This window comes from Chionomys nivalis, chromosome 5 (genome assembly GCF_950005125.1).
Source record: "Chionomys nivalis chromosome 5, mChiNiv1.1, whole genome shotgun sequence".
NCBI lineage: Eukaryota > Metazoa > Chordata > Mammalia > Rodentia > Cricetidae > Chionomys > Chionomys nivalis.
The window spans coordinates 69,334,259-69,361,089 of record NC_080090.1 but is presented as its reverse complement, the minus strand read 5'-3'; the positions used below and the strand labels follow the sequence as shown (position 1 = coordinate 69,361,089).

General features: G+C 42.4%; 1 protein-coding gene across 1 annotated transcript in view; it reads right to left on the bottom strand.

Annotated features, from left to right (window-relative positions):
- Positions 1-15,111, bottom strand: part of Rnf2 (ring finger protein 2) — a 33,924-nt gene extending 18,813 nt beyond the window's left edge. Inside the window, exon 1 of the mRNA XM_057770796.1 lies at positions 14,973-15,111. The gene's annotated coding sequence lies outside the window, so the exon portion shown is untranslated. The remainder of the gene's footprint in view (positions 1-14,972) is intronic.
- Positions 15,112-26,831: the final 11,720 nt, after the last annotated feature.

The window sequence follows — 26,831 nt, the reverse complement described above, 5'->3', positions numbered from 1 at the left end:
CAAAATAACATAGAACTTCCTCTATTTTTAACAAGACATTCATCAGCCGGGCGGTGGTGGCGCACGCCTTTAATCCCAGCACTTGGGAGGCAGAGGCAGGCGGATCTCTGTGAGTTCGAGACCAGCCTGGTCTACAAGAGCTAGTTCCAGGACAGGCTCCAAAACCACAGAGAAACCCTGTCTCGAAAAAACAAAAAAAAAAAAACAAGACATTCATCATTTTTATTCCATGGTTAGTGTTCTTCTTCCTGAATACAGCAAAATAAAGATCACTTCAAATCCATTCTCCCATCTCTAAATTTTTCCTTTACTTCTTTCATTGTATTTTATAACATGCAAATGAGCAAACAATTTCTTCCATAATTAAAGTAATGTTTGCTTACAAGATACAGATGATAGGTTTTAGAAATTTACACAGGGAATAAGAATTTCCAAGTACGCATCCAAGTGCTATCGTAACCCTGCCTACAGTGACTGTCACTCATAGATACAACCTTCAGCACGGTAATCTAAAGCCAGACACCAATCTCTGCAGACTCCTAAAGACAAAGAAGGTGCTCTTCACTTCTCTATTGAAAAGCTTATTGTACTTAACACCTGGAACACTCACTCATCTGAACTACTACTGCGTTAGCTGTACTTCTTTTTTAAAAAAAATTATTTATTATGTATACAATATTCTATCTGGCATGTATGCCTGCAGGCCGGAAGAGGGCACCAGACCTCCTTACAGATGGTTGTGAGCCACCATGTGGTTGCTGGGAATTGAACTCAGGACCTTTAGAAGAGCAGGCAATGCTCTTAACCGCTGAGCCATCTCTCCAGCCCCTTAGCTGTACTTCTTAAGCAGTATCACGAATTCCTAATTATTGTATTTCTTTTACACATTATGAAACACAGAGAAGAAAGTATTCAGGTCGACTTTCCAAATCTTTATTTTATTTTATTTTATTTTAAATATTTATTTACTTATTATATATACAATATTCTGTCTGTGTGTATGCCTGCAGGCCAGAAGAGAGCACCAGACCTCATTACAGATGGTTGTAAGCCACCATGTAGTTGCTGGGAATTGAACTCAGGACCTTTGGAAGAGCAGGCAATGCTCTTAACCTCTGAGCCATCTCTCCAGCCCCCTTTCCAAATCTTTATTATCCAGTATTAAATTGTCTTTTTCTTTGTTTTTCCCAAGACAGGGTCTCTTTATGTAACCTTGGCTGTCCTGGAACTCACTCTGTAGACCAAACTGGTCTCAAACACAGAGATCCGACTCCCGAGTGCTGGGATTAAAGGTGTGTACCTCCACCACCCGGCCTGTTTTCAGAGAATTGATAGACCCTTTAATATTATTTGTTAAAAGGAAAATAAATGATAATAAAAATAATTAAATAATAAAGACTTTGGAAGTTTCATTTAAAATGTAGACCCTATCTCCTCTCCTCTAATGCTAAGCCTCTACACAAAGATACATTATTGATGGCTCACTTCTGTCTTTCTCTGTGGTTTCAGGATACACCTACAATGGTCATGCAATGGTCAGTACTAGCTATCTCAGTTGCAATCTAATTTTATTTTGGTCCCTTTACCCAACCATATTTTTAGCAGAGTCATAATAAAGAACAGTGAGTAAACCTTCAGTAGAGGCTTACACTGTGATAGGAAATGACAAGCTCCAATAGTCCACTTACTGGCGTCTACTTACTGGCTAATGGACAGGACAACACCAATGTATGCTTTCACACAACTTGATAAATAACACAAGGGCATGAATTAAGGGAGGAATAAAAATCCGACAAAGCTCCCTAGAGGAATGGAGTCCTCCTTGGAGAAGGGTAACTAAGAACTAAGTGAGGAAAGAAAGGCCAGAGAACAAAAATAATCAAAAGCAGCACCTGACAAGGTGGGACATACTAGGGCATTCATTATGAACTGAGCCAAGAACTCAGCATGACAGTGTACTCTTTCCATCCCAGTGTGTGTGAGGCTGAGGCAGGAAAATCAGGAGTTTGAGGACAACCTTACTGCAAAGACAGAAAAGGAAAGGAACTGTATCAAAAGAGGTAGGGAGAATAGCAGGTAGCAAAGTTGAAAATGTAAACCAGAGCACTTTAAGAGAACCTACACGTAAGAAAGATCCGTAGCACATAATGTGGTGAGACTGGCAGTGTAGGCAAAACAAAACAAACACTGGCCAAAGTAGAAGACAATTTAAGAAAGGCAGAAGTCCTAATCAAAACACTCAAACATTAACATTCCAGTAGACAAAAATGATGGTATTAGAGCTATTAGCAACAATCAGCTGGATAGGGGAAAACCAAGGATGGTTAAAATATATACCATATAGGAAATGCGGAAGAAAATAATAAAGGGCTCCCAAACTTGTGACTGTGTAGGTGCTAATGCTAAAGGTAAAACAGGAAATAGTGTTTTTGCAAATTTCTATTCTAAACATACTAGTAGATGTTCTAAAACCAAGCAGACAAAAAAAAATTTAAAGAGACAAGAAATAAAAGGCACCTAAAGCAGAAAGTAATTCTGTTCAGATGATATCATCTGATATGAAGAAAAGTGAAAATTCCACTGAACTATAAAAACTGAACCAATAAAATCAGTTGAACAGAAATTCAAAACACTAAGAATAAAAAATAAATGAAAAGGAAATAAAACAATTCCAATTACAGTCACATACACACAGGCTCACACACATGCACAATAATCCAGGGCACTCGCCAAGCAAATATAAGGCCCTGGGTTGAATTTTAAGCATAGAAAAATAATGGTCTTCTACCAGAAAACTTTATTCCAGTCAGCAGTGAAACACAGACACAAAGATACATTACAAAATATCACTTAGAGGCATCAGAGACATTTTAATGCATAGGTACACTGATGTTCACAGTAACAAATATTACCCAATGACCCATTTCATTTTCCAGTTTTAAATGGTGCATTACTCAGAAATAAATTTAAGCAACACTAACAAAAATCAATACTTTCAAAATCACTAAAAAAAAATTTAGCCGGGCGGTGGTGGCGCACGCCTTTAATCCCAGCACTTGGGAGGCAGAGGCAGGCGGATCTCTGAGTTCGAGGCCAGCCTGGTCTACAAGAGCTAGTTCCGGGACAGGCACCAAAACGCTACAGAGAAACCCTGCCTCGAAAAACAAAAAAAGAAAAAACAAAAACAAAAACAAAAAAAAACACCAAAAAAAAAAATTTAAAAAAAAAGTATAAGCCGGGCAGTGGTAATGCATACCTTTAATCCCAACGCTCGGGAGGCAGAGGCAGGTAGATCTCTGTGAGTTCAAGGCCAACCTGGTCTACAAGAGCTAGTTCCAGGACAGGTTCCAAAACTGCAGAGAAACCCTGTCTTGAAAAACAATAAAGTATAGCCTGGTGGTTGGTGCACACACCTTTAATCCCAGCGCTCAAGAAGCATAGACAGGCGGATCTCTGAGTTTGAGGTCAGCCTGATCTAAAGAGCAAGTTCTAAGATAGCCAGAGCTACAAAGAAAAACCCTGTCTCAACAAACAAACAAACAAACAAACAAAACACTGTAGCCTGAATTCTAAATGTTCTTAATAAAAACCCAGAGTCAATATTAGGGGGTGAAAGCTGAGAGATCAGAGAAGCAATGCAGCCAGTCACTAAAATGACCTCTTACCTCGACCAAATCCTCAGACTGACTGCTTCAGACTGCACCTTAAAACTTCTGCCTCAGACTGCAATGAGCTCCTGTCTCCTCAAGCCTTATATTCTCTCTGCCCAGCCATATCACTCCTGTCTCCACCTCCCTAGTATTGGAATCCCAAGTGCTGGGATCACCTTTGTGTGAGCTGTTTCTTTTGTAGACAGGTTCAATCTCAGGTAACCCAGGATGGCCTTGAACTAACAGAGATAGATTCTCTGCTTCTGTCTCCCAAGTCCTGGGACTAAAGATGTGTGCCACCATTCGCTGGCACTATACAATGCAATCTTTCAAGACCTCAGTGAGCACCTTCCCCTCCAAAATAAACACATAAACAGATAGATAAATAAATAATCACAAAGTTCAGGACTGGAAAGATGGCTTAGCAGTCATGAGTGCTCACTGCTCTGGCAGACCTCAGTACCCAGAACCATCAGGCAGTTCACAACCACCTATACCACTAATTCCAAGGGATCTGACACCTCTGGCCTCAAAGAGCACCTGCATAAAGGCTCACACACATACATATAAATAAGTATAATGAATAAATAAAAACATCATTAAAAAGAATCATAAAAGCCCATCTCAAAATTCATACAGAATCTCAAGAAACCTAGAATAATCAATATAATGTTGAGAAAGGAAAAAAAAGAATTTGTGTTTAAAATTTAGCATGAACCTACATTTCTCAAAATGATGTGGGTTGGAGAAATAGCTCACAGTCTTGGAGCCAAGATTATTCAAATGGGGAAGGGAGAAATTAATCTTTTCAACAAATACTGAGAATATTCAGGTACCCATGCGCAGACAAATGATGCTGGACCCAAATCTTACTATACACAAACTATCTCTGACACTGAATTCTGCAATACTGTGGGGTATCAAAATCACAGAAGAATGCTGTCAAGAATGAAAGAAAAAGTAGCCTACAAAATGTAAGAAAACATTTGGAAAGTATCTGGTAAAGGATTAACGTCTAGGATATAGGATACATTAAAGAACAAAAACTAAAAGCAATAAAACGAATAGCTATTTTTTAAAAATAGGCAAATAACTGATATACAGATATTTCTCCAAAGATATACAATAATAATAAAAAGGGGGTTCACTCACACTAATAATTAGATAAATGCTAATAAAAAACACCTCTCCTCCCTCTCCCGCCTCTCCCTCAAAAGCAGTTTTCAGCTTTGTAAAATGCTGCTGCCACAAGGTGGAGACAATCTGATAACAGGAATACTGGTTACTGAAATAGGAGCAAGGACAAACTTTCCATGCTAATGGAAAGAGCCCAGCTTCAGTTCTAGGGTGAACTAAGGCTAAACACTTTAGCTGAAGATCTAGTTTCCTTATTTATAAATTTATATTAAGTAGCCCCAGAAGCATTTTTAATGCTCTAAGGAACAGAATTTGCCTCATTCTCCTAAGCTGATATAATGAATATACCTTTAACAGCCTTGTTCAGCTTCAATACACTAACCATTATTACAACCTTTACCATCCATCTTTTCTTTCCAAAGCAAGCCAAAAAGAAGCAAACAACACATTAATCTACACTCAGAAGCCAAACATAGTGGTTCACACCTACAATCAAAGAGCAGGGGAGGGAGGGGAAGGAGGAAAAGGAGTTTAAGAGCAGCTCTAGCTACATATTAAATTCAAGGCCAACCTGGGCTAAATAAAGATGGAGTTCCTTGTAGAAAGTTGTATTTGTAACAAGAGAATAACCGAAGCCAGGTGTGGTGGTTCGTGCCTTTAATACCAGCACTTGTGAGGCAGGAGGAAGTAGACCTCTGAATCTGAGGTCAGTCTGGACCTCAAACCCTATATCTCGAAAAACCACCACCAACAATGGAACCTAAAAAACTCTTTGAATTAAAAAAAAAAAACAAAAAAAAAAAAAAACAAAAAAAAAACTAAAGGGAAAAATAGCCCTTTTGGAAAGAGAAAAGTCATATTTTTAATATCTTACTCTCAGTCTAGGGAATAATGCTGCTACCAAGTAAACCAAATATGGCCTGTAATCCCTGCACTCAGGAGGCTGAGTCAGAAGGATCTAAAGTTCAGAAGCCAGCATGGGTTATAGGCAATTGTTATAGGTAATATTTATTTACACTGCTTACCACTTTATCTGAAATCCCATTTAATTCTGAGAGTTTCATGAAGTAAATACAATTACTGACTTCACTTAATAAATAAGAAAGAGATGTTTAATAACATCACTCACGGTAATCTTCAGAGGCATGATTCAGTCCTTGTCCTAACCACCACACCCAACAGGACTGCCATGGTACTAATGCTATTAGCATAAATATTTGCTGCAAGAAGGGATTCTTTTTTAAAAAAAAAATCACTAAAAATAACAAGCATCTTGAGTTTGAGGCCAGCCTGGGCTACACAAGTTACAGACCAACATGAACTACTGACTATGATCCTGTCTCAAAATAGCAGCAATGTTCATTTAGCAAAAGGAGCTCCAAGTTGTAAAGGCCAGATAAAACCCACATGCTTATAAGAGGAAGCATAAAAAAAAAACCAAAACAGTTAAGAACAAAAATCCAAAAATCTGCGGTTTATCAAAGCTCACAAAAGCAGGAAAAAAATTCTCATGGTTGGTAAACTGAAATTGTGACTTTAAGTAAATGAATCCATAGGTCTAAACGTCTATGAAATGGTGTTTCGAACCTTTTTCCTAATGCTGCGACCTTTAATACAGTTTCTCACATGTGGTAACCCCAACCATAAAATTATTTCATTGCTACTTCCTAACTATAATTTTGCTACTGTTATGAATGGAAATATCTGACATGCAGGATTTCTGATATGCGACCCACAGGTTGAGAATTGCTGTCTTAAAGTAATGTGGAAAAACTGAAAGAAGTTCCATTAGAGTACGTGTACCACGTATATATGTTTACACTTTGTGATGCCTACCTACTAAAGCAAAGCTGTTTAACCATCAGGCGTGTGTTGGTGCTGCTACAAGGACAGAACCCCGATGCACGTAAGGCAAGAGACCTCCCAATGACGAACAGCTCCAGCCCATGCTTTTATAAACTTTTTTTCCTTCTACTTTAATTTTTTAGCAAAGAATTTTACTAGGTAATCCAGACTAGCCTACAATGTCCAGAGATGTTTTGCAATCCCTCTCCCTCTTTAGAAAGAGTTTCTCGGTATAACTGTTGTGGCTGTCATAGAATTTGCTCTGGAGACCATGCTGGCCTCAAACTCAGAGATCCGCCTCCCTCTACCTCCCAAATGCTCAGATGGTTCACCAAGTGAGCCACCACTGCCAGAAGTTTTGTGATCTTGACAGAGTTAAATCTGGTGTGGTGATGCACACCTTTAAGGCCTCCCAATGACTAACAGCCCCAGCCCAGGCTTTTATAAACCCAGAGGCAGGTGAATCTCTGTGAATTCAAGACCACCCTGCTCTATCTACAGAGTTCCAGGACAGCCAGGACCCAGGGGTGCATAGTCAGGCTCCTTTTTAAAAACTAACAAACCATAAACAAACAAAACTAAGAGAAAACTATACACAATATACCATATTTATGGGAGCTTAAACAATAGCTCAGAAGTGAAGAAGTCACAAGTAGTTCACAATTAACCTCAGTTCCTTAAGTACTAGGCATGCACATGGTACACATATCTACATGTAGGCAAAAGCAATCATACACACAGAATAAAAGTAAATCTTTAAAAAGAAAAATTCATATACAAAACTGGACAGACCTGTAATCCCAGTCCTCAGGCTGAAGTGAGCTCAAAAGAAATCTGAGCGATTTGGTGAGACCACTTCAAAGAGGAAAGGCTAGGGTGGGACTACTCCTGGACAGTCCAGGGGAGAAAAAGGCTACAATAACGCAGTAGCATGGTCTTTGGACACTAGAGTTTTCACTCTTCAACTTGGGAGGGGGCAGGGACAATGGTGGTTCAAATTGAAGCTATTCCTGCCACAGCATTCCTCGGTGCCGAAATCACCACCATCTCCCTCCACTTCTTAACAAAAAATCCTGCAAACCCAACATTCTTAATGTTCTCTGTCTGTAGCTCCCACTAAGAATCTGATGAAGAACCCTCACCTCTGAGGAAAAAAAAAGCATCATCAACACAGTATATCTACAATTCCTCCCCTTCCTGTTCAATCCTTACAACTGTCTATCAAATATGGAAATTTAACCTTCAGTCATTGCCTCTAATCCCAGCCCTTGCCAGGCAGGTGAATCTCTGTGAGTTCAAGGCCAGCCTGATCTGCACAGCAAGTTCCAGGACAGGCTCCAAAACTAGAGAAACCCTGTCTCAAAAAAACAAAACAAAAATAAATAAACTTTAGTCAAAGTTAACACCAAGATAGGGTATAAGCCACAGATAAATGGATCTCTCTTTTCTTACAATTGGCTTTTTTAACTTTTTTTCAAAAGTCATTATCTCTTATCATCTTTACAAATGATTAATCATCAGGTCAAATGGACTGGCATATAGACACAAGAATACACAAACACACTCAGAACACCCAAGATCTGCTTGTAGTTGGAGTCAGACCTAGAAACCAAGTAAGTAAGCCTCTCCCTTCACCGCCTTTTCTAAGAGTTGGCTGGGGGTTGAGCCTAGGGCCTTAGGCAAAGGAGGCGAGCACTACCCTGAGCTGGAACCCTAGCCCTACAAATCAAGTTTCTTACTGCCAACTTTGAAGCTCCCTTCTACTACACACACTACCCTTTCAGTAATATATAGTAAGCCTTCGAGAAGACATCTGGCTGAGTTCCAAGACAGCCCTCATGTGCTAAATTAAATTCCGCATAGAAAACAGTGTAAATAGTGAGAGCTTAATGCAATTACTGACATGGAGATATACGTATTTTAAAAAATAAACAATTAGTTTTAAATCAATATGGTATGTGTGTGGCGGAAGAAACCAGCGGAAAAATCAAAGCAAAGTACTATATAGGATCTACACATTTCACAGTAGCCAACTAGTAATAGTCACCAATACAATGAAGGAAGAAGTGAGAATTGATAAAATCTGTCAAAACAAACGAGGAACTTGTTTTCTCTTTCAGAAATAGCATTAAGAAAGAGGTTTTAAAAAGTCTTTTGAGGGGGGCATTAAAAAATATTTCCTAGTTCTAAAATCAGAAATCTAAAGTTGCTTTTCTATCATTTGCCAGTGTTATAACTGTTTTCAATGAACTAAAGTGAACTCTTACATCCAGAAAAACTAAACTATTCTTGAATGATCTAGGAAGGAGGAAACATGTCTCCAACAGCTTATTCCCATTATCCACTAAAAAATCCTGGAAACACCTATATACACAGTACAAGACTTAAAGTATAAGGAAACAAGTGTTTACAATTTCAATGGATAAGGTACAAAATACTTAATTATGTGACAAAATTGAGAATGCTCACCAAAACAGCTTTCATACGAGGCAACAGACACAAAAAGAAAATAAAGGTGAATTTGATCTGAACATAGGATAAAAACAATGCTAGTCATTAAGCTTAGCTAAGGAGAGGAACAGGAAGCTGGCTGCTCCCATCCTCTGGGCTCCCAAAACACATCACTCATCTGTTACTGCATTTAACACACCATACAGTGGTTTGTCAATTCCCCTTAAGGACAGAGCCCTTTAATGTATTTTTCTATTTCTAATTCCTAGCAAAATAGTCTGGCACAACAAAAAATGATGAATGTTTTTTGAAAGAGAAGATAAGGCAGAGTTTTCCTATTAAAATTACTGTATTTTATCATGTGCCATTGTGCAGGTCTTTTATTCACTGTCAATTCTAAACCACCCTCCTAAACCAGTGTATGGAGACAAAGTAAAATTCTTCACCCAAATTTCATGGTTCCTCTGTCAGGAGGGTTTCTGCTAAGTTTTGCTACTAAAGGTAGGAGAATGGTGACTGGAAAACAGGAATGGGTCTCTTTTTAAAAGGCTGCAGTTAAGTTGAAACTGTAGTCCGGCCCTGGCCGCAGTGGCAGAAACTGCGTCCTTTGGTACTTCCAGAACCAGCCATCACACACCTTTCTGTAAACAGCTGACCTCTACAATTCCATTTTCATGGACCCTCTTCTTTTTTTTTTTTTTTTGGTTTTTCAAGACAGGGTTTCTCTGTGGTTTTTTTGGAGCCTGTCCTGGAACTAGCTCTTGTAGACCAGGCTGGTCCTCGAACTCACAGAGATCCGCCTGCCTCTGCCTCCCGAGTGCTGGGATTAAAGGCATGCGCCACCACCGCCCGGCATGGACCCTCTTCTTAAACCTTATAAGGTTTAACTGCTATTAACATTTCCTTCGCTTTTATAACCATCTAACCAACTTCCTAATATTAAATATGTTGTTCTTACTGAAGCTAGTATTCTTTACTGAGACTTAGTATATATGTAGATGGATGTTTTCCCTATGTGTATGTGTATATATGCATATAGTGCTGGCAGAAGCTAGACGGAGCATCAAATCTGCTGGGATTGGAGCTACACCTTGTTATGATACACCCTGTGAATCTGGGAGTCCAAATCCAACTGTGGTCTTCTGGAAGAGAAGCCAGTGCTCTTAACTGCTGAGCACTCCAGTCCTCTAGACCCAGTGACTCTAACTGCTGTCATCTGAGATACCTTGCTGCCTCAATAAATGAGATTATTTTATAAAATCCATTTTAAAAAGGCTAACTTGAAGCGGGCGGTGGTGGCGCATGCCTTTAATCCCAGCACTCGGGAGGCAGAGGCAGACAGATTTCTGTGAGTTCAAGGCCAGCCTGGTCTAGTTCCAGCTAGTTCCAGGACAGGAACCAAAAGCTACGGAGTTTCTCGAAAATCCACAAAAAAAAAAAAAGGCTAACTTGAAATCAAGTCATTTGTTTCTGTTAAGAAGAAACAAAAAAGTCACTCAACTTTTGTTTGTAATCCAAGCCATCCAGCTTTGGAATAAAGAAGAAATAAAAAGTGAGGACAGTTCAAACATACTCCATTCTTTACTACAGCACAGGCAGACTGCTGACAAGGTGGGAGTTGATCTACACTCCACTGTTCTCAATCTAAGTGGGAGGGAAGGCTGCTACATGTGGGGGGGTTGTTTGGTTTCTTTTTGCTGCCAATCTGGTCCAGATATGCCCCTATCATTCAAGGAAAAAAACTAACGATTAGATCCAGCACTAAAGCAAGCCTGAATTTACCACTTTCAAGCTGGTTTTCTCAGTGCTGGGGTTAAATCTGAGTTCTACACGCTAAACACAATCCCCACGGCTTAACTATGCTCCTGGCTCCAAGCATAATTTTTAAATTTTACACACTAACTTTGAATTCTAATTTCTTCATTATAAAAACAAAACAAAACAAAACTCCACCACTAGGATGGGCATGGTGGCCCAGCCCTTCATTCCCAGCACTCAGGAGGAAAACGCAAATGGATCTCTGGGAGTTCCAGGCCAGCCAGGGCTACACAGTGAGACCTTTCTCAAAAATAAAATAAAATAAAATCACAACTCCACTCTACAACATAGAAAAAAAAGCTTCTTTCAAAAGAGCTCCTAAGCAACACATGTTAAAAGCAAACAAGAGAAACCCCTAAGACATTTTTTAATCTGCCTGCTACTTACCACTTAGTTAGCATGCCTTCACTAAATATTTCAACTAAAGTTAACTTTTAAAGCGATTTCTCACTATTTAATACACATAAACTAACTTTTAAAATTTTAACAAATGGCAGCTATGTAGAAGCAATTCATTCTCAACATGTGTGAAGACACAGGAATCTTTCTTTGGAACTTCTGGTGGCACAAAGCAGCTCAACATCTAATCAGACAAACTACCTACCCATCATACCCATCCACTTAGCTGCCAAATACCCACAAAGCTTTAAAAAAGAATTCTAGTGGAGTTTCTCTACTCAGAACAAAACTGGTAACAGAACACCCACAGACAGTCAAGGACTCAGTATCTAGCTACCTACTGCCTGTGAACAAAAGTACAGCTAATTTCTAATTAATGGGTCTCATTACAAAGTCAAAACATCTATGTGAAACCAAACTATACACACCTGATGGAGGTAGTTCTTGAACTAACAAAGACCCACAGAATCCAGATCCACAAGTGTCCAGTATTTTTCCCCCTTGGGAGACTGGGTCTCACTATGTAGTCCAGGCTGGCCTGGAACTCAGACTACTTAAGTGCTAGAATTAAAGGCATGCACCATTCCATCCAACTGAGTGTCCAACCTTTTGACATTGTGACAAGATGCTGTCATCTACAAACTTGTTGGGTCCCATTCTTAGCTATCCTGAATGTATGTGGCCTAGGCAACAAGTTGGGCACTCATGAATGCTGGGAATAAGGACCTTTAGAAAATGAACTGGTCAGGGAGTGGTGGCACATACCTTTAATCCCAGCACTCAGGAGGCAGAGGCAGGAGGATCTCTGTGAGTTTGAGGCAAGTCAGGTCTACAGAGCAAGTTCCAGGACAGGCTACAAAGCTAAAGAGAAACCCTGTCTCGAAAAACCATAAAGAGAAAGAGACAGACAGAGAAAATGGACTGAGTGCTAAGGTGCCTTTATACTCAAACTACTCCTACTCAAATGCAAGTTAATGGTCTATAAACTACTAAAATTTCAAACAAATGAATGCAAGAAATCAAGCAACTAAAATATGATTATATTTCAAGCTATGTAACACTAGTTAACAATCAGCAGGTTTGTATGTTTGCAGAGAGTGTCCACGATCTCAAGCATTCTTCCTCTCTAGATTACAAACTGGGGCTGGGTATGTAACTGGGTGGTAAAGCTAGTGGAAGGGAAGTGCTGCTGACTGACCCAGAAAGTACCAACACTCTAGCTATACCGTCAGACCTGCAGCCCCAGCAGGACTTCCAGGAATCCAAGGAGATCCCACCTCAAACTATGATACATTTTTCATTTCTCCAGAATTCAAGAAAACGAGTCATTTCAAACTATGAGGTGAAGTCTTTTTAAGTCATACTAGAAGCATTACCATAATTTAACAAAGTCCTTTTTTTCCTCTGGATAGCCCTGGTTGTCCTAGACAGCCTCAGTAGACCAGACCAGGCTAGCCTTGAACCCAGATATTTGACTGCCCCTGCCTCCCAAGTGCTGGGATTAAAGGTGTGTGCCGTTACAGCCCCACTTAAAGTACATTTTAATGTGTACTCATTTCTCTTGCTAGAAGGACTTATGCTTCTTTGCTAATATATAGAGATTAAACTGTCCCTGAAACATCTAGTTATATATTACTCATTAGGCATGCATCACCTTTATTCCCAAACTGCATAATATGAACACAAATCTTGAGTAAGTCAGATTAAAGAGTATAGGTCTGACATCAGAAACCTACGACCAGTGACAGACTAATGAGATTCAAACATGTTTGCTGACTTGGTCTATATTTCTATATACTCTACATATGCACTGTCTTGAATGATACACAGAAAAAAATAATAAAATAAACAAGAATAACAAAGCCCACTAAATTCCCAGTATTTGGCATGCCTGAACTATCTGTTATATGACTTGTTCTAATTTGAGGCTTTCTGTGCAGCAAATTTGAGGACCATTATCTTATTTATTTTCAAATATAAAGACTGGCAAGACCCAGCCAATTATCCTTCCTAACAGCTCCTTTTAGAGGTTTGGTCTTTGCTTGCTTGGTTGTCGAGGCAGTCTCTTGGATCCCACCCTGGGCTTTAGGTAGCCAGGGATGACCTTGAACTCTGGAACACCCTTGTCTCCACTCCTGAAGACTAGGTTACAGATGCGTGTCTACATTCTCCATCTATAACTAATGTCAAGTGTGCATTCCACAAAGGTGATTTAGAAATTATTAAAGAAAACTTGGAAAAAGTAAAAAGTCATATTTGCTGTGGTACCCCTAGAAAAAGGAATGTTACATACTTTTCAGTAATTTTCCTAAATAATTGGTTATGTGTCCCATCAAGACTTCACTAAAGATACCTGTTGGTTATGACAAGTACAAACTTCAGAGGGCAAAGAGGTATATCCAGGAGTAATATTGCTGCCATTTGAGTTCTTTATATCAAAGGATCAAATTTCAATTTAAGACACAAAATATAAATTGAGGTATTGAATGTGTAATCTCAACACTTGGAAAGGTGAAACAGGAGGATTGCCTTAAGTTACATATGGAGTTAAGAAGCCAGCTTATAGAATGGGTTGCTATCAATCTGAATTATTATAATATTCAACAATTAAAAACATTAACTACCAAGTCCACTAAGCACTCTGGTTGATTATCTCGGAACTACAAAAAATAATTTAATGCAAACGGCCCATGGTGCTTTTAATTAAATGATCAGCTTCAATTACTGACACTATGCCTCCTTTTTTTTATTTCAAAAGAACCGCATAGTACTAAAAAATGCTTAATGCACATCTAAGACTTTTCACGCACCGCATAGAAGTCTGACATCTTCACAACACGTTACAAAGCATACAAACTTCCGACAGTCTCTTAAGACACCCGAAGGAGATTGGGGGACATGACCCGGTTATTTTAGTGGGCAAAATAATCGGAATGAACCTCAAAGTTTGCAAGACCGATTTGTTTTTTTACCAATAGTATCTCTGCGAATGCGAAGACGACTTCTGTAGCAGGGAAATGATCCTAACCACTAGGACCGGGGCTGGGGAGTCGACAGGGAATCAAGGATTTCGGCACTAACGTCCCGGGTTCAAAACGCGAAGCTGCCAGAACAGACCGAGCCGCCCCCTCCCCCAACGCCACCTCGGGGGTGAGCCCGCGGCTCTCCGAGGCAGCAACAGATACTCCGGAGCAGGGAGCGGCTCTCCAGGAATGTGGGGCCGGGGACCAGATCTTGGGTACCGAAGGCAGGAGGGTTGTCTACCCCAGGCGCCCCGCCCCGCCCCCACGGCGAGGACCTCCCGGTCCCGCGGGGAAGCCCGGGGGGAAGTTCGCGTGTCACTCCGGAGCCGCCCGTGAGGCCCCCAGCAGCCGTAAGCCGACGGCGGCGCCAACGCGCTCCACGGGAAGGACTCCCGACGCCTCGCCAGCCCGGTGCTCACGGGTCGCGAACAATGAGCCCTCCCGGGCGGGCCGCGAGCGGCCGAGCGAGCGAGCGAGCGAGCGACCGGGGGCGGCGGCGCCATCGCCTCACGGCTCCTCGCGGCCCGCGGACACACACACACACACCCCCAGCCCCGCCGCCGCTCGGGCCTCAGCCAGCCCCGCGTCCCCGCTGCCTGCCGCCGCCCCCCGCCCTCGCACCCCTCGCCGTCCCGTCCGCCCCGCTCACCGGCTTCTGCCCCAACCCGGGGCTCCGTTGGCCGCGGCCGGAGCGAGACTCGAGGATCAACCGCCGGCGCCGCCGCACAATATGGCGAGCCTCGGCTTCCGCAATGGAGCTCGGGAAATACAACAGGGGCCGCTCAATATTCATGAGAGACTGGGGGGGGGGGGAATAAGCCGGCTCGGCCGGAGCTGCGGGGAGGGCGGGAAGGAGCGAGCGAGGAGGCGGAGGCGCGGGACGCGGACGTGCACCGCGCGGGGAGGCCCCCGGCGTAGGGGAGGGGGCGTGCCTCGTGCAGGCCCCCACCGCCAGACGGCGCCAGGCCACGCCCACATCCTGGCCCCGCCCCCGCCCGCGGCCACACCACGTCGGGCGCCCCCGGCGCGGGCGCAGCCCCCAGCCGGAGCCTGCTGCCCTGGGCGCCTCCGTTCTGTCTGCGTTCCCAACCTGGAGCCTTTCTCGGCCTGCCTGGGCCCACAGGTTGCGCCTTCCCGCCCGCTACTGAGGTTTTTAGACTTGGACTCCTAGCCCCTGACTTCAGCGTCCTCTTACTCATCCCAGCACTAGAAATCCTCAGGATTTCAGCGGCAGAACTTTCTGGACTTTGGCTGCCATGCATCCCAGTCTAATAGACACTTCATCTTTGCTGAGTAAACTCGCAAGATCTAAGGAAAGTGACCTTCAACTCTGGAAATGTATGGTTGGGCGCCCGCTAGCATTTGTTCCTACTGGCCCTCCTTCCTGCTGTTTATATCAACCTCCTTGGCTCTTTGAAATCATGTATTATCTTCAGAACTTGAACCTGAGAACTTAAGTAGCTATGGATAGTCTAGTCCTCTTTACCCCAAACAAAACCAGTTAGCCTACAAGAAGTTCAGTAATACCTGCATTTACATTCTGACCTAAAGAAGTAACAAATAAAAAAGTTTCCTAACTTCAGAATGTTTCATTGAAAAGATAACCTTGAAAAAAAAAAATAACCAAGAATAACAGATGGGAAGGCACTGGCAGCCTAAAGAATAGACTGCGGTGGAAACTGAGCAGCTGGCGTATAGCTTCCAGTAACATTATGGCATTTCTTTTCTGTGGCTTAAATTTTTCCTATTGTATTATTCAGGGTTTTCTATAGGAACAGAACTAGTAGAATGAATATATTAAATATATGTATTATGAAAATTAACAGGGAATTTATTAGGGTGATTCACAGGCAGTGGTGCAGCTAGTCCAACAGTGACAGTCAATCTCCGAAATGAAAGGCCAAGAATCTAGTTGTTCAGTCCGGGAGGCTGGATGTCTCTACTGGTCTTCAGTCTGTGTTGGAATCCCAGAGAAAGAGGTTTTAATATTAGCAAATCAGCAGCAGGATACAGGACCGCTCTGGTGAGGGTGAGGAAAAACTGGAAAAAGGCAAAAGCTTCCTGCTTGCATGTCCTTTCCACAACCTCAGATGATTCAGCATTTCAATATTTCACAGATGTGCCCAGCTCCTTGGGTTTTTCTTGATTCCAGATGTGATCAAGTTAAAAACAAAACAAAAAAAAAATTAGCCTTCATGTTTATTCGTCCATTCTAGCAATTCTCTGACTTTAAAAAGCCCTTCAGTTACGCTTTCCTCAGATGTGAATGTTTTCGGAATAACGACAGACGCTCTGCTCCTCTGCCGCAGAATGTTCATAATTTAGAACTTTTGTGAAGCACGATTAATAAAAACTCAGAGAAATTGGGGTTCAACCTGGAAGTCAGGAAAGCAAAACAGCCGGCCACTGGCTCTTACCTCTACCTCAATCAGAAATGGCAATCCTGCCTCCAGGAATCTCTGAATGAGACCGTGCCTCAAGACTGTCTCCTCCTGTTTTATGTTCCTCTCTAGGGCTGGGATTAAAGGAGTGCTTCACCACTGACTGGTCTGTAAAGCGGACCAGTGGAGCTGTGTGACTCTCTTCAGGCAAACTTCATTTATTAAAATACAAAGGAAATGCCAATACACTTTTGCTCTAGTTCAGATGCTCTTGGAAATCATGGTGTGTGACTAGATTAAGCGAGTCCATTAATGCTGAGGAAAGTGATCATTTACAGAAAGCACAGGAACTTTAGGGATGAGTTTAATATCATACTTAGTCACAATAGGGTTGTTTTAAAAATAGAAAACTTATGTGATATTTAGATTAAAAGTTATTTAAAAAGTTAGACCTTAGGCTAAAATCCTTTAATAGAGAGATAGTTCTGGCAGATTAGTGTAACTTCTTTCATCTATTTTATCTCTTCCCTCCAACAAAGCTTGGCTTGAGTCCTCCCAGACTGGATCAAACAGGAAAGGTTATGTTCTGGCATCTAGCAACAAACATCTCTAAAACCTTCAGCTTCAACACATCAACAGTTCATTGCCTGCTCATCCCTGGTGCTTAGTGGGGATCAGATTTACTGTGCCCGTCTCTCTAGGGACCACACTGACAGAGCCGCCATCGTCCCTTAGCCATAAGTGTCGTATTAGTCGGGGATCTCAGGAGTAACAGAACTCATAGACTGAATCTCTCTCTCTCTCTCTTTCTCTCTCTCTCTCTCTCTCTCTCTCTCTCTCTCTCTCTCTCTCTATCTATCTATATATATATATGGAATTTATTAGAGTGACTTATAGGCTGTGATCCAACTAATTCAACAAGGCTGCGTATGAAGGGAAAGTCCAAGAATCCCATACTTTAGTCCACGAGGTAGGCTCAGTGGGTCTTCGGTACACACAGGAATCCTGAAGAAATGGGCTCTAATGCTAGGGAAGGAACGAATTTGCTAATGATGCAAAAGCAAGCAGGCAAAGAGCAAGAGCTTCCTTCTTCCATGTCCTTAAATAGGCTTCAGGCAGAAAGTGTGGCCCAGGATTAAAGGTGGGTGTTCCTACTTCAAAGATACAGATTAGTTAGAAGTGGATCTTCCTGCTGAGCAGTGAGTGGCACACACCGTTAGTCCCAGTACTCTGGAGGCAGAGACAGGTGGATCTCTGTGAGTTCGAGGCCAGCCTGGTCTACAGAGTGAGTTCCAGGACAGGCTCCAAAGCCACAGAGAAACTGTCTCAGGGAGGGACGGAGAGTGGATCTTTTCTCTCCATATTAAGCAAAAGTGCCCCTCCATTTTGGTTTTGGTTAATTCTAGATGTAGTCAAGTTGACAATCAAAAATAGTCATCACAGTAATCCGTTCTCTGCAGCAGAGAAGGAAAGTAGGTGAAAAATAATCAGATATTTTCAAAGCCTTAACTTGGAAGGGGTACAAATCACTGATCACATTCCATTGGCCAGATCACCAATTATCACACATCTACATCCAGCTACCCAATTCTACACACCTACAAGGACAGTGAATACTTGAGCTGAGTTCAGGAGGAAAAGTGCGGTTATAGGTGAGCAATAACAATGTTAGCCAAGGTGATGTCACCTCTAGGTTCCTGGTTGCTATGAAAACCACTTCAAGAAATTTTACTCTATAACTTGGGTGATTTCCTGAAAGTTATGCTTTTCAAAATTAAACTCTGTCATCAAATGTAGACTTTCCAACCTCTTCCTTATTGTTTTGTTTGCTTGCTTGGGGGATTTGATATCACCTTGCCCAGCTTTTACCTGTGTGCTGGAGATCAAAACTCAGTTCCTCATTGCTTGCATAGCAAGGATTTTGTTTATCTCCCCAGTTTGGTCTTTTGTTTGGTTTTGTTGTTTGTTTATTTTTTGAGACAGGGTTTCTCTCTCTCTCTTTCTCTCTCTGTCTCTCTCTCTCTCTCTCTCTCTCTCTCTGTGTCTCTCTCTCTCTCTCTCTCTGTGTGTGTGTGTGTGTGTATGTGTGTGTGTGTGTCTAGCTCTGGCTGTCCTGAGTTTGGTCTAATTTTAGGAAACTAGCAAGGTGACTTAGGTTAAGATGCCTTCCACCAAGCCTAACTACCAAAGTTCCATCCCCAAGACCACATGGTAGAGAGAGAGAAAGAACCAACTCCCTAAAATTATCCTCTGACACCTACACTTTCTCTGTGACAAGCCTGTGGCACTCATGGATGTGCGCGCGCACACACACATGCACACAATAAATAAACAATAAAAAAGAAGCTAGACATAATGCAAATATAACAATCCGTTGACAGGAAACCAGCAGGTTTTGTTTTTGTTTTCTTAGAAAACTTGGCTTAAGAAAATAAAACAAAATTAAAAATAAAAGGTAGGCAGAAGACTGGAATAGCTCGGGGCTTAACCACTACCCGTGAATGTACTAACAGAAGATATCCTCGGTCAGATCTTTATTTGTTATGTGTGAGATATGTCATCTTTTCTCTGAAAGAATCAAGTTAAGTTAAAACTGTAGAAAGGTCCAAAGAAACCTATAATTCAAAGTGGCTTCAGGACGCAGGCAATTCAACATTTATCACCCATTCAGCTAAATATATATATATATATATATATATATATATATATATATATATATAAATAATTCTAGCCACAAACCTGAGTGAAGTTGTTCTTGTATTTTAACACAGTAAGTTTCTGTTTGCAAACTCCCCTTGGTCTTGTAGTTCCTTTTTTTAATTCCCAAGGCAACTACTAATTGGTACTATTCTTATGCACAAAATATTCCGCTTAAAGGAGTTAAACAGGGTAAATGAGATGGGCCTGTGAGACAGGTTTTGGGGGAGCTTGAATCAATACTACTTTTCCTTCTCCTGAAGATTTGAAATGGTGCTTTACATGGCCCAGATGTGACCATTTCTACCTAACATCTGTTAGTGCATTTTATTAAAGTAATGACCTAGCATGTATCTGAAAAGCCAAAAGAATAATTAAAGTTTTTGTTTGTTTGTTTGGTTGGTTTTTCGAGACCGGGTTTCTTCTCTGTGTAACAGTTCTGGCTGTCCTGGGACTCCTGGAACTTGCTCTGTAGACCAGGCTAGCCTCAAACTCTCTGAGGTCTGCCTGCCTCTGCCTCCCAAGTGCTGGGATTAAAGACATGTGCCACCACTACTCCCGGCTCCATTTTGTTGTTGTTGTTGTTTTGTTTTTTTGTTTTTTGTTTTTGTTTTTCGAGACAGGGTTTCTCTGTGGCTTTGGAGCCTGTCCTGGAACTAGCTCTGTAGACCAGGCTGGTCTCGAACTCACAGAGATCCACCTGCCTCTGCCTCCCGAGTGCGAGACAGGGTTTCTCTGTGGTTTTGGAGCCTGTCCTGGAACTAGCTCTTGTAGACCAGGCTGGTCTCGAACTCACAGAGATCGGCCTGCCTCTGCCTCCCGAGTGCTGGGATTAAAGGCATGCTCCACCACCGACTGGCCTGCTTTCATTTTTTAGACACCGTGTTAAATTTGCCATCTGGCTAGAATGGTGGACCAGTATGACCCAGGGATCCTCCCGCTTCTGCCTGCCAGGACTAGGTTTACAGATGTTCATGTGATGGGTGCTGAGGATCCAAACTCAGCTCCCACAGTTGTGTAGCACATACTTTACCCATAGAGCCATCTCCCCCAGCTCGGCCTTTTATTTTCTATTTCCTGTTAGCTCTAACAAACTCCCTGCTCTCATCTTTTCTGCGCCTCGGCATACCTTTGCAATGGATGTCGTGGGAGGCTGAATTTGATGCTCACATGCAGAAGACACCACCAACTTAGTAGATTGGATCAAAGCTACTGCGGAGTATGTTTATGCAGAGAAAGAGGCCTCCCTTCGTGAAGTGTAGTCTCAAGCAGCCTCTCTATTTCAGTTGCACTTAAAGCCTTTTCTATGCACAGTGCACCATGTAAGTGGATCATCACCTACTCTTACGAGAACTGGCTGAGCCTCAGTCACAAGTGGCCGACAGTTCAAAACATGTTCCAATAAGACAGGAAAGCTGGGTACAGCTGGGCTGTGTCTGTATCTCATTTCCATTTTCTGCATATTATTTCCATTCCTCTGGCTATAAATATAACCTGCCTAAGTGGTGAAGAGGAACATTCTGAACCATTTTTGTCTAGACTGATGTCTGATTTGAGAACTTGCAAATAAAACCAACTAAATTCTGCAATAGTATATTTGTCGAAATTTTGTCATTTAGCACGGCATGTGGACCATCTCAAATAAATGCAGCAAATACATGTCATATTTGAGCCATATGGTTCGGGGACTAGCTTTTATGTAGTGATATTGTGTTTGTGATGTAACAAATAAAGCTCGCTGAAGAACAGAGTGCAAAGCTAAGCCACTAGTTAGCTATAGAGGCCAGGCAGTGGTGGCACACACATTTAATCCCAGCACTCGGGAGACAGAGACAGACAGGTCTCTGTGAATCTGTCTAAAAAAGAAGAAAGCTCACACAAAGGTGATCCCACACCTTTAATCCCAGAGCTAGAAAATTTGGATACAGGAGTGGTATGGCTGGGTGGAGAAAGGAATAGAAGGCAGGAGGGGACAGGAGCTGAGATGCAGTCTTGAGGTTTTGTAGAGAGACTTACAGTCTGAGGATTCATAGAGACAGGGTCACCCTTCAGTGAAGGTAGGTAGAGAGAGGCGAGAACTCTCTAGTGGCTGACTGCTCTGTTTCTCTGATTTTTCAGCTTTCACCCCGATAGCTGAGTATGGGTTTTTATAATTAGGAACAATTAGAATTCATGCTACACTTTTATATGACTAAGATATTTGTTTTAGATAGGGCTTTGTATCGCTGTGACAAACCACCATGGCCAAAGAGCAAATTGAGAGGAAAGGGTTCCGTTGCCTTATACTTCCTTAACACCGTTCCTCATAGAAGGAAGTGAGGACGGGAACTCAAACAGGGCAGAAAGCTGGAGGCAGGAGCTGACGCAGAGGCCATGGAGGGGCGCTGCTTACTTTTTTCTTTTTTTTTTCAAGATAGGGTTTCTCTGTAGCTTTGGAGCCTATCCTGGAACTCCCTTTGTAGACCAGGCTGGCCTCGAACTCACAGAGATCCGCCTACCTCTGCCTCCTGAGTGCTGGGATTAAAGACCTGCGCCACCACCGCCCGCCCTCAGCCTGCTTTCTTATAGAACCCAGGACCACCAGCCCTGGGATAGCACCACCCACCAGGGGCTGAGCCTAACTTCATCAATCACTAAGAAAATCCTACAGCTGGATCCTTTTTTTTTTTTTTGGTTTTTCGAGACAGGGTTTCTCTGTGGTTTTGGAGCCTGTCCTGGAACTAGCTCTTGTAGACCAGGCTGGTCTCGAACTCACAGAGATCGGCCTGCCTCTGCCCCCCGAGTGCTGGGATTAAAGGCGTGCGCCACCACCGCCCGGCCTTACAGCTGGATCTTATGGAGACATTTTCATAATTGAGGTTCCCTCTCACATAATTCTAGCTTGTATGTCAGGTTGACATAAGACCAGCCAGCGCAATATTCAACCACTGAATATACTTGTTACCATTATGGTAAATGCTATGCTATGGTTAAGGGCACATTAAGTTAAATCTTTGCTGCTGCAAATGGAAAGACAGTTCTAGATGCACCCTTTTCTATCTTCTCTCAAAGGACTTGCAGATGCTAATGAAAACATTAAGTCAATTAACAGCTAACATGAAAAGGCCAGAGGAGTAGTCAGAGAACTTATCCCAAGAAAGTGAAAGGTTTTTTTTAAATGGTTATTAAGAAATAACCAGATAAAGGAAGCAATAAAGATGAAAATAAGAGGAAATAGTGAAAGTCTTTATTTTCATTTTATGTGCATTCGTGTTTTGCCTGCATAAAAGTCTGTGCCAGATCCCCTGAAACTGAGGTTACATTTGGGTCCTGGGAAATGAACCCAGGTCCTCTAGAAGCCCCAAGATTGGACATCTTTAAACCATTATTAAGACTTAACAAGCCAGCAGTGATAAGTTTTAATTCCAACATTTGGGAGGCAGAGGCACTAGATCTCCGTGAATATAAGGTCAGACTGGTCTCCAGAGCAAGTTCCAGTACATCCAGGGCTACACAGATAACTTCTGTCTTGAAAAGCCAAAAGGAAAAAAAAAATAACAAAAGAAGAAGAATTAACAAAATGGAAATCTGGGCATGGTGTCACATATCTATGATTCCAGCACTTGGAAAGCAGAGGCTGGATGACCCCTCCAAGGCCAGCCTGCTCTTCACAATTGGTGGCTGGCCAGTAAGCCAAACCACCAAAACAAGTGGGGCAGACAGACAGTGGGGATCTGTAGTGTCATTACCTGGGAGCTGGAGGCTTGATCTTTGGACTATTAGTCTTGTTCTTTGTTTTTTGGGTCTTTTTGTTGTTGTTGTTGTTTGGTTTTTAGTTTATATTTGTCTTTTTTTGGAGACAGAGTTTCTCTGTGTAGCTCTGGCTGTCCTCAAACTAACAAAGATCTGCCTGCCTCTGCTTCCTGAGTGCTGAGAGTAAAGGCACCTGCCACCACCGCCCGGCTGGGTTCTTTGTCTTGTTAAGAAAATAATTTGGGGGCTGGAGAGATGGCTCAGTGGTTAAGAGCATTGCCTGCTCTTCCAAAGGTACTGAGTTCAATTCCCGGCAACCACATGGTGGCTCACAACCGTCTATAATGGGGTCTGGTGCCCCCTTCTGGTCTGCAGACATATACACAGACAGAATATTGTATACTGTATACATAATAAATAAATAATTTAAAAAAAAAAGAAAAGAAAATAATTTGGGAATGAATTTGAAAGGAAGTCAAGAATTTGGGGTCAGCCAGGCGGTGGTGGCACACGCCTTTAACTCCAGCACTCAGCACGCAGAGGCAAGGGGATCTCTGAAAATTCGAGGCTAATCTGGTCTACAGAGCGAGTTCTAGGACAGGCTCCAAAGCTTCACAGAGAAACCTGTCTCGAAAAACAAACAAAAAAAACAAAAAAACAAAAACAAGACGAAACAAAGCACCAGGGTAGGCAAACTGTAAATCCCATCAGTTGCTAGGAGGGAGAGGAAGAGAGAGAAGACAGAGGCTGTAACAGCTCTGCAAGTAGCCACACTAACCAAGCAACTATGGCAAAAGGGTATTGTGACTTCAGAGAAGAATGAGAAAGCGCAAACTGTCTGGGGGAAACATGTTCAGGCTTTGGCCAGTATTTGGGTTTGGGAGTGAGGAGGCAGCAGATTAAAAAAAAAGACCGACAAAAAAAATTATAGTTTTCTGAGCAACTCAGGAAAGCTGGCAGGACACAGAAAACTGGTAAAGACTGCACTGGAGCAAGAATTAACTATATTATCTCATTAAAGGGATAGAATTTTTTTCGGTTTGTTTGTTTGTTTTTGTTTTTTCGAGACAGTGTTTCTCTGTAGCTTTGGGGTCTGTCCCGGAACTAGCTCCTGTACACCAGGCAGAACTCACAGAGATCCGGCCGCCTCTGCCTCCCGAGTGCTGGGATTAAAGACATGTGCCACCACCACCCAGCAAAGGGATAATTCTTTTTAACTTCTTAGCATGGCTTTGGGTAAATCAGTTTTTCTAGGAGGTGGACTCCTGGCTGGGTAATTCACTGCCAGGCCTAACTGGATTAACTCTTAAGAGAGGAGGCAATACTTTGTAATATTCTAATCTTTGCAACAGACCAGAATGTCACGACTTTACCCTGGACCAGAGGCAGATTCCTCTCTTTTGACCGGAAGAAAATAGCAGTCCCTCCATGGACCTCAACAGAGCCTAGATGCCTCCACCTATATGAGATCCGAATGCCTAAGGAGTGAGTGGCAAAGCTAACGTTTATCTTTACACGGTTAAGAGGGATGGTGGGACCCACAGCTTCAGTGACTTCTATGATATTCTATGGCATTCCACCCTCAAGAGTTTACACCCCCAGATCATCCAGGAGCCAGACCAGGAACCAGAGTCCCTAAATACTTTTTGCATTTCTGGCCTCCAACATGACAAGACCAAAAACATTTCTGGTTTCTGGCCATGACAAAAATGAACCTACTGCTTTACGGGGTTATTGTAGGGTTCTGAAAAAGAGGTGGCTCTGAGGCTTCTTCAGGGAAACAGCTCTAATGTACATGCATAGGCTCCAGAGAACTCTTTTTTAAAAAAATATTTTTATGGTTTATTTAGCTTTATTTTATGTACATTGGTGTGAAGGTGTCAGATCCCCTGGAGCTGGATTTTCAGACAATTGTGAGCTGCCATGTGGGCACTGGGATTTGAACCCAGGTCCTCAGGAAGAGCAGTCAGTGCTCTTAACCGCTGAGCCATCTCTCCAGCCCCTCCAGAGAACTCTTATTTGTAAGGGAAAAAAAACCAAACAACGACAACAACAAAATGAGTGGATACTATAGGTTTTCAAATACAATTTTGGCGTCTCTTTTTGTCACCCATATACAGTTATGTACACTGTGATGGGTAGTCTAGACTACCAAGTAAGCAGTATTGGCTAGAATGAGAGGGGAGGGGAAGTCAAGGGGGCTGCTCGAGAAATGTGGCCCTGTCTTTGTGTATGCAGAGTACTCTGTGGCTTACAGGTAGCCTGGACTAGACACTGACCAGTCCACATGGCTGTCTTCTTTCTCTTGACCTCTAGGGTTTCCTCTTTCCACTTCCACAGGGTGTCTGACCTACTTCTTTTTCAGGCCCTCGTCCCTGTGTGCTTAGCAAGCACAGGGCTCTGGGACACAATCTGTAGCGCCAAGAGACAAAAGAAAAGGATAGAAATGGATGTGTTTAAAACAAAACAAGTGGGCATGGGAGTGTATCTCAGTTGGTAGGATGCCTGGATAGGCTGTCCCAAACACTGGGTCCAATCAGAACACTGCATGCAGGTTGGTGTGGTGGCACATGCCTTAATCACAGCCATGGGGAGATGGGACAGGAAGATCTAAAGTTCGAGGTCATCCTCAGGGACACGGCAAACTCAATGCTTGCCCAGTCTACATGAAACTCTGTATTAAAAAATAAAGAAGATGAAGAAAGAAAGAAATGAACTCATGCAACACAGTCTTAAGGGGATTCCAAACAAGTTTGCTCTATTTACAATTTGGAGACATTTAACTGAGAAGAAAAAGTTATTGTGAAAAATACGATCTGAAATTGCCCAGAACAATAATCATGAACATTACTCAAGACAAAGATCGACAAGAAAGGCGGGGTCCTTTGGCTCTGCTGCTCCTGAGGATCCAAAGCCTTCCATACACAAGTGATTTTAATGGTCAGGACTGGATAGAAAGAATAACAGAAGATTTGCTGATCTGGGAGTTCGGTTCACTGTGCCAAGATTCACTGGTGGATCAGAGTCTGATTAAGAGAACAGAAAAATGTAAAAGTTGGTATGATAATAAAAAGTAGAAGCTTAACAATTTTGATGGCATTGTGCTTCATTTACTGTTTTAGTTACTTTTCTATTGTTGTGATAAGACACAATGACCGAGGCGACGTATAAAGGAACGTGCTTAATTGGGTTTATGGGACCAGACAGAGGGTTACAGACCATGGCGGTGGAGCAAAGGCATGGTGGCAGAAACAGGTGAGAACTCACAGCTATAGATGCAGGCAGGAGACAGAGAACACACTAGGAAAATGGAAGGAGTCTTTTGAAACCTCAAAGCCCACCTCCAGTGACACACTTCCTTCAGCAAGGCCACATCTCTGAGTCCTCCCTAAATAGCCACAAACTGGGGACCAAGTATTCAAGTGCCCAAGACTTATGAGGCACTTGTCATTTAAATCAGCACATTTACTTAAATGTTTTGTGGGAATTGATACTGTTTCAGGCTGGAAAAGAGAAGGCATGGGTAATTGGGTATGCTAAGTAGGAACCAATAAGATTGCTTGATGCCATGGTGTAGCTGGGTTTCTGGCATAAACACATTTTCTGTATGGTAGCCACACATAAGCCTGGACCAGAGCTTATGGGAAGCACACAAGCCTGGACTGGAGTCTCTTGGAAAAGCCAGTGAGTGCCACCAA